The sequence below is a fragment of the Capricornis sumatraensis genome, chromosome 5 (assembly GCF_032405125.1).
Source record: "Capricornis sumatraensis isolate serow.1 chromosome 5, serow.2, whole genome shotgun sequence".
Taxonomy (NCBI): Eukaryota; Metazoa; Chordata; class Mammalia; order Artiodactyla; family Bovidae; genus Capricornis; species Capricornis sumatraensis.
In genome coordinates, this window is record NC_091073.1 from 117,362,563 (window position 1) to 117,370,982 (window position 8,420).

General features: G+C 45.9%; 1 pseudogene; it reads right to left on the reverse strand.

Annotated features, from left to right (window-relative positions):
- Window positions 1-2,339: 2,339 nt before the first annotated feature.
- On the reverse strand, window positions 2,340-3,100 carry LOC138079777 (GTPase IMAP family member 5-like; annotated as a pseudogene).
- Window positions 3,101-8,420: the final 5,320 nt, after the last annotated feature.

Genomic DNA, 8,420 nt, shown 5'->3' on the forward strand with positions numbered 1-8,420 from the left:
TAAACTTACTGTGCCTTCTCTGGGGAACCAAGGGCAAACTTCCTCAATAAATGAAAGAAAATTGATTAATTTAGGTTTGGAAATAGTAATTCCCTGGTGTTTTAACATTACAGATAACATATGTGCAAACAATTGACGACTATGCGTCTGTCCCATATTTATACTCTCAACTATATACCTTACTACTCCTCCTTAATTTAAATCACTTGTATACTTATATACTCACTCTTTTCAGCTTAATAAGAGTAGTGGCGAGGAAAACTGTCGAACTGCCCCACGTTGGGCGCCACCTGCTGCGGCCAGCACAAGCAAGAGTTGCACCTGCACAGGGAGAGAACGGAGCATCCCCGCTAAGAAAAATAAGAGAGAGACAAAAGATGGGGTTGAGAGGATCAGACCACAATTGGCTGATGCCTTTCTTTATTAGGCTATAGTATTTATAGGATAATGTATGTGACTTAAGACATGTACAGGATTATTTTTTAACTTCAGGATACAATCACCAGACCCCTAGATCCTTACCATTGTGTACAGAGTATAATAAGTAATCTATCTTCTATGACATGTTGCAGGACACCCTGACCTTAGGGGCTGTAAAAACTCTTCAAGGGGGGCGGGACAGGGAGCTTAGGAATGTGCCTAAGGCTCTGCATACCTGCCGAGCAGCTCCCAAGACTTAACCCTTCATGGGCAGTCCCCCGCAGTGATGGACAGGGAGGCCTGGCATGCTGCGATTCATGGGGTCGCAAAGGGTCGGACATGACTGAGCGACTGAATTGAAATGAACTGAACTGAACTGAACTGAATCGAAAGGGAAGGAGGGAAAACCAGGGTGAGTGAAAAACGAGAAGAAAGTTCGGAGAGGAAAGGCATCCCCACTCACAGGCCTTCACAGACAGTGACAGGGTCTACCTTGAAATTGATGTCCCTCATTTCAACATGGACTCTGGGAGTTGGTGATGGACAGGAAGGCCTGGTGTGCTGTGATTCATGGGGTCGCAAAGAGTTGGACACGACTGAGCGATTGAACTGAACTAACTGAACTGATTTCAAAGTGAGACCAGAGCCCAAGGGCCATGGGGATCCTCCACCTAGTGCTAGGGCTTCAAAAACCAGATCAGAGAAAGAGGATCCGAGAGAGCCAAATTCACCCACCCCTGCAGCCAATGAAATCTGAACCAGCGTGTGGATGTCAGTCCAGCAAGCCAAGTGGAGAATCCCGTCCCGGGGGCTCATCCCAGTTTCTCAGTGAGGTCCAAGGGAGGGAACCACCGAAGGTGGGCTCAGGAGAGGAGTACACGTAGCCACAGTGGGTCTTCCCTCCTGGGTTTCAGCACCAGAAATGCAAGGCAAATGCAAAGAAAAAGAGCAAGCCAGGCATTCAGGCAGAGAAAGATTCATTATAGGAAGGAAGAAAGAAAATAACTGGCTTTAGAGAAAAACCAGTGCCCTCCCTTTACAGCCAACCTTTCTTATACCTTATTGATGGGTCATTGTGCCCTGAAGGGAGGGGGCTTAGTTTATCTTTATTCCACAGCTGGAGTCTTGTGGTCATGCAGTTGAAGGGGTCTCACAGCTGGGGGGTCATGTAGTCTTGAGAAACTAGCACTAGCAGGGAGAAACAGGTTACTGCCTTCAGGAAAAACAGGATGCCCACCAGGGCAATATGGCCACTGTCACTTCATCTCTTGATTGTCAGGTCACCACAATGTGCCATATTTTAACTATATGCTATGAGCCCCTTGTGAATCCTAACATTTTGACTTCAACCTCACATGGCTGCTGTCTTTCCATGCCTTGCACTCAGATGCCGTAGTGTCCTGAGGAAAAAGAGACTGTCTCTCTATGGGGGTCTCTCCTGGGCAAGGAGATACCTTCTGGCCCCACCTCTGCAGACTTTTACTCACTTCCCATTGGCCCAACTTTGGTCTCAGGCCCATGACTGAGCTGGTCACTGCAAAGAAAATGGGATGGTACACATACCAGCCAGGCATCCCTGAAACTCAGTTGTTGTCTTGCTCTGAATACATGGCTTCACCAAGGAAGCAGTGGAGGCATGAACCACACTGGAAATCTACAAGGAAGGAGGGTCATGGGAGCTGAAGAGATGACAAACCATGTCCTGTGCAAACCAGGAGACTTTATTTCTGAATTAAAAAATGAATCCATGAGGTGATATTTGAGAAATGGCTCTGCCACACAGATATCACACAGAATTAAAGATGGTACAGGATGATCAGTAGAATAAGAAGGAAACGTAAACTGTACTAAACAAGACAAACATAAAGCTCATAATTCACAACGATCCAGGTTCTGAGTCAGAAGACTGTCTTGAAGGCTCAGTTTCTCTTGGCCTCTTTCAGGTCTTGCTTTTGCTTTGCAACCTGCAGCCGTACCTTGTCCAGGTAGCGCCTCTGACCTTCTCCACAGGTGCCACCCCCCATCTGCTGAAGCATCCATTCATCAAAGAAGAGCTCGTTGGTGAGGAAGGTGCCTTGGTGCTCCCCCTCCAGCCCCTCAATCATGGCCATCAGCTGGGCCAGCTGCTCTCTCTGCTCATCCCCGGAGGCCCAGTTGTTGAAGGCACAGTACCACATCCACACTTCCGGACCAGGCTCCTCAGCCTGAAGTTGTCTGTGTTTGCAACATACTCATCCAGGGATCCACCCTCTAAGTCCTCCTTGTTGGTGAAAAGGATGACCATGTACCTCTCAGCTCCTGCTCCAAAAACCTCCTTCATCCTGGTCACAGCCACCATGTCCTGCTCTCTGAAGTGCCCCAGCTGGGTTGGCGGCAGCAGCACGTGGGGCCCTGGCACCGACAGCAGGTAACAGGCTCCGATATTCTCATACACCTCTTGATTCTGGGCTTCGGCCTCAAAGATGGGGGGCATGTCTACCACCAGGATGGTCCTCCCATTCCACATGTCTGTTGCCCTCTGACACTTCCTGGTCACTGCCTGGGCCCCCAGATTGGACTCAAACACGGGCTAGCAGAGAATGCTGTTCCCGGTGGCACTTTTGCCATTGCCTGTTTTGCCTACCTCAATGAAGATGATCCTGCATTTAAGCTCCCTCCTCCTCCACCTGTCAGAGCACATGAAAAGTTAATATGCAATCCCTATGGACTCAGTGTGTCCCCCTCAAAAAAATTCATATGTGAAACACTGATACTCAACGTGATGGTCACTGGTGGTCAGGTCTTTGGGAGGTGATGAGGTCTAGATGAGGGCATGAGGATGGAATTCCATGATGGAATTAGTGTCCTTCTAAGAAAAGAAGGACTATATTCATTAGAAGAACAGATGCTGAAGCTGAGGCTCCAATATTTTGGCCACCTGATACAAAGAGCCAACTCTTTGGAAAAGACTCAACTCACTGGAAAAGGCCCTGATGCTGGGAAACACTGAGGGCAGGAGGGGAAGAGGCGACAGAGGATGAGATGGTTGAATGGCATTACTGACTCAATGGATGTGAGTTTGAGCAAACTCTGGGAGATGGTGAAGAACAGGGAAGCATGTCCAGGTCAGGCATGCTGCAGTCCTTGGGATCGCAAACAGTCAGACACCACTTAGCGACTGAACAACAAAGAAAAGAAAGAGACTACTCTCTCTCCATCAGATGTGGACACAGCAACCAGGAAGTGGCTTCTCCCCAGACACCAAATCCCCCACACCTTGATCTTGGACCTCCCAGGCTCCAGAACAGCCAGAAGTAAATATTTCCTGATTACCACCCAGTCTTTGCTATTTGTTTTAGCAGTTTTAACTGACAAAAAGAGTAATACATGCCTCTTGAGGAGGAAGACAAAAAAAGAAAAAAAGGAAAAGATCTCAGAGGACTAGCACATCTGGATCAATTTGGCTGTCACACCCTCAATTCTCACCTCGGGCCTGGGCTCAAAGTATTCTTACATAGAGAAAAAGGGAGCTAACATGGGGCTGGTAGAATAAATCACCCAGGATGGCCAAAGTCTTTATGATTGATCCTTCTGTTAGGGGATTGAAACAGCCCACCCTGGCCAGGCACCATAGTAACCATTTGCATGAGTTGTTTTATGACAGGAGATCCTGATAAAGAATATGGAACTAATAAGCCACCACCAACCGGAAGAGTTTGGGAAAGGTCTAAAAGAGACACCTCGTGTCCGTCCACTTCCCAGAATCCCTCTTGCTAGCATCCATCTTGGCTGAACGATGCGTGCACCACCAGGACAGACTCGGAATTAGAATGATTGATCAAAGACCACCTGGAAACTAATCCCATCACCATAAAATCCAACATTGCGAGCCACGCAGCAGAGTGGTTCTCCTGGGTTACCTTACCTACTGCTCTTCACCTGGGTGCCCTTTCCCAATAAAATCTCTTGCTTGGTCAGCACGTGTCTCCTCGGACAATTCTTTTCCGAGTGTTAGACAAGAGCCCGCTCTTGGGGCCCTGTAGAGGTCCCCCCCTTCCTACAACACTTCCAGGATGCTGGACTTTTCCAACCTTTCCAGAACCTTCTTCCTATTCAGTTCCCACCCAGAAGTCTTTTTGATGGTCTGAGCTTCCTACAACCACTGAATCAAATATCTGTCCCATGCTTTCAACTCCTCTCATCCCTGCCTGGTCTCTGTTTTATCAAATGGCTGGGTTTTCTAAGAAAAAAATATATACTCAGTAAGGAGAGTATGACAGTGAGAGGGTAAGAGGCAGGAAAGCCAGGGGTCTCCAAACAGAGGAAATAGCTTGCAAGTGTCAGACATTTTTATCTCTCTTAAGTGGCAGGAGGAAACAAACTAGCAATATTGTTTCCTTCTCTATACAAATTTAAAAGGAGGTTTCTCTTAAAATACTGTGTTGCCATAATGACACCTGGTTTCACCTGAAGTTAACAATTCTCAAACCTAGAGATAACCAATGCCTTTTTCTTATGGAAATGTTTATCTTAAGCTATGCTAATGTACTATGCATTTACCCCAAACTCTGTCTTCAAGTCGGTTCTGCCTTTTGGCTCAGAACCTACTTGACAAACCAGTATGTTATACTCAGGTATTGTTCCTCTAATATATGTAAATGAAACTGTTTGTATGGTGATTTGCCCTTCTTCAAGATTCAAGTTAATCATTTTATGGCCCAGGATGAACCATTTGGTGCCAAGATTATCCCAAAATGCATCTTATGGGTGAGGGGCCTGGTACCATTCTGAGTTTTAAGACATTCCTTTCTTTCAATAACAGATGGCTAGTGACTATATAACATCCAGCTGAAGACTAGCAGGGGGGTACTCTTTCTGCCCCCTTCTGATGCCTATGTCAGAAGCTTTCTCTATCTCCTTTATATTTTAATAAAACTTTATTACACAAAAGCTCTGAGCAATCAAGCCTCGTCTCTGGCCCCGGATTGAATTCTTCTCCTCTGGGGGCCAAGAATCCTGGCGTCTTTGGGTGATTCAACAACAACGTTTCAACAGCAAATAGCCTAGTAAGTTCTGTTTCCTGGGGAAATGCATTTTCTTTGTCTTCAGGTGACTCTAGTCTTGTACCTTGAACTGCAGGTGGGAAGTTGGCTGCCGCAGTGCTGAGCTCTTGGCCCCCCAGTGTTGTGAAGGGCTCCTCCAGACCGTACCTGTGGTGCAGCTATCTTTTCCACCCAGCCGAAGCCCTTTCATTTTGTTCTAGGGAGAGAACAGGCAACGATTGTTCAGACAAGTTGTATGTGACATCCAGCACAGAACACCACATTTTATAGACAAGGAGACTGAAGGGGGAAAAAGAAAAAAAAAACAAAACAAAAACTTCTGAAGATCAACATGATCTAATGGATGAGCTGAGACTAAAACCGAAGTCTGCTGACCCTTAGCCACTCTTGGCATTAGACTGAGGCTCCTAGTGAAGAGTATATAGACAGTCCCAACACAAGGGCACTGACACGTGGTTTCCCACCACTGGTATTTAGTTACTGACAAGATGCACTGAATAACGTGCTGTCCACCCAGAAGACCAAATATGGAAACTGGTCATTTCTGGCCATCCTGGATGTCTCCCTTTAGGGTCTCAGTCTTGTCCTGAGTTCCAAACTCAAGATTGCCTGGCAAAGTTTCTCCCTTTGGTAAATTCACAAAAGAAGCTCTTCCCTAAGTTCTTCCATGGTGATGGTGGTGTAGAGGGTCACCAATCATCCCAGTTTTCCTTGGACAGAGAGGATCCCCTGATCAAAGGAGTGTCAGTGTTGAAACTGGGAGAGTCCCAAGGCAAACTGGGACAAGGTGGTCATGGCAGAAGTAGGAGATGGTCTTGAGTCCAGGTGGGCAGGAGGGTGGACCATACATCCAGTAAAAGAGGGAACACCTGATTTGTTAGGTTCAGATCAGCTGTTATGGTACCAAAGATCTATGCTTCTATGTTCTCACCTCAAACAGCCCTAGACCAGTAACTACCTCAGGGCCATCTCTCTCCTGCCCACTCTCCTTTTGCCTTCCCCCATATGCCTTTTTCTTGATCTTTCTCCTTTTTCCCACCTCCTACTTGTGCTCAGCGAGGGGATCCATTGAGGCCCCACCTAAGGATGACTACTCAAGCTTCATTACTGGGAAAGTTCTTCACAACCCTTTCCAAAACTGCATCAGGACCTTGCTGTGTGCAAAATTTTGGAGTATTTTCCAAAGCTCAAGGAGTTAATGCATTGTGGAATTTCAGCATCTAGGACAGATGAACCAAAAAAAAAAAAAAAAACGTTTTGGAATAAATGAATTTCCTCCACCATCCATGGGATCATGCAATATAGAATATTATCTAACCTCTCCATCTGTGAAATTGGCTGCAATGGTTACCTTTGAAGGAAAAATAATTTAATAAATAAATTATTTTCATTTGAAAGTCAACATTCAGCCTCTGTCAGTTTCCTGAAAATAATTTATTCTAATGGTATTGTATTTTTCAAGCCAAAAGACAATTCTGCCTCCAGACTTCATTGTCACCTCCTGCCTGAGTTTCCAGCCTGCCAGTCTGCCCTACAAATTTCAGACCTACTGTCCCCCATAATCGTGTGAGCCAATTCCTTCAAATAAATTTATTCATACATATATCCTATTGGTTCTGTTTTTCTAAAGAAAATTGATACATCAATTCAGCTAATTCTCTCTGTTGAAACTTGGAAAAGAAACAAACCTGAAAATACTTTCATCTTTGGCTGGATCTTTTCAAGGAGGATTTTTAAGCATATTGCATAGGGGTGGCAAATGGGAGAACCGTTTCTTCTTCTTCTTCTTCTTTTTTTTTTTTTTAAGGTATCAGCTTGTTTTCTGTGCTGATGATCTTGAAACCAGGATGCTCTATTTTCTCACATATTTCCCTTGGGTCATCATCTTGAATGGTGGTCTCCAGAGAGGACTACTGAGTTGGGGCTCCGGAGCAGCTGAGGATACCACACAGGTAACAGGTAAGTGACTAGAGTGATGAGGGGCAAAGAAGGTGATGCTGAAAGAGCTGCAGAAAGGGGAACTGGAGTGGGGAGGCTGGAGATGATATGCTTGGACTCATAGAGAAATCAAATGATTCTGTTCATGTGTTTTAAATATGAAGAAACTGAGGCTTAAAGGGGTAGGTAATACAGCAACTACATGAAGCCACCTGCACCCAGGACTGGTGTTGAAGGGATATCAGAGAGAGATGGCAACTCCTTCACTGTGTTATCTGGCCAATTTAGAATGCAGGCAGGACCAGAGAATGCCACTTGCCCTGGGTGCTGGAAGAGACTGGTCCCCTCGGGCTGCCCCTAAGTCCCTTGGGAACAGGTCAAGCAGAGCTACTTACATGATATATTTGACCAAGCAACTGATAGCCAGCCATCACTTCCAAGAATGAGAGGCTTATATTGCTGCTCTCTTTGAGCCTAGCCTGAGCAGAAAGAGAAGTTAAAAAAAAAAAAAAGAAGGCACGGGGAGAGTGGGCTTTCTCAAGAACCATCTTTCTCAACTATTTTTTGAAGATTTATTTATTCTCTCCAGCTTAGTGCAAATGACCACACCTCTGGTGAGAAGGCTGCCATCATGTCCCAGATGCACCCTCTCCCTGCTCTGTCCCCTGAAGACCCCTGTGCCCATCAGTCCCCTCCCAACATCACCATCATCATGCTTCCTCCTGCCAACAATCCAGTTCCCTTGTTTTAAAGCCATCATTTCTTCATTCATTCATTTAAGCACTACTAAACATTTCTCTTCCTAATCTTGGAGGACAGTAGGACCAGTTTAGAGAACAGCTCCTTCCAGAGACTGGGAAAGACGGTGCTTCCTTCTACCATGCTTGGATAGCCCCACTTGCCACCATGTCTCCACTGGGCCGAGCTGAAAGGGGCACATGGGGACGGCAAAGATAGAGGCACCCTTGCAAAAATTGTGAAACTGATTCAGTTTCAGGAAAATACTGAAACTGGCCTCAA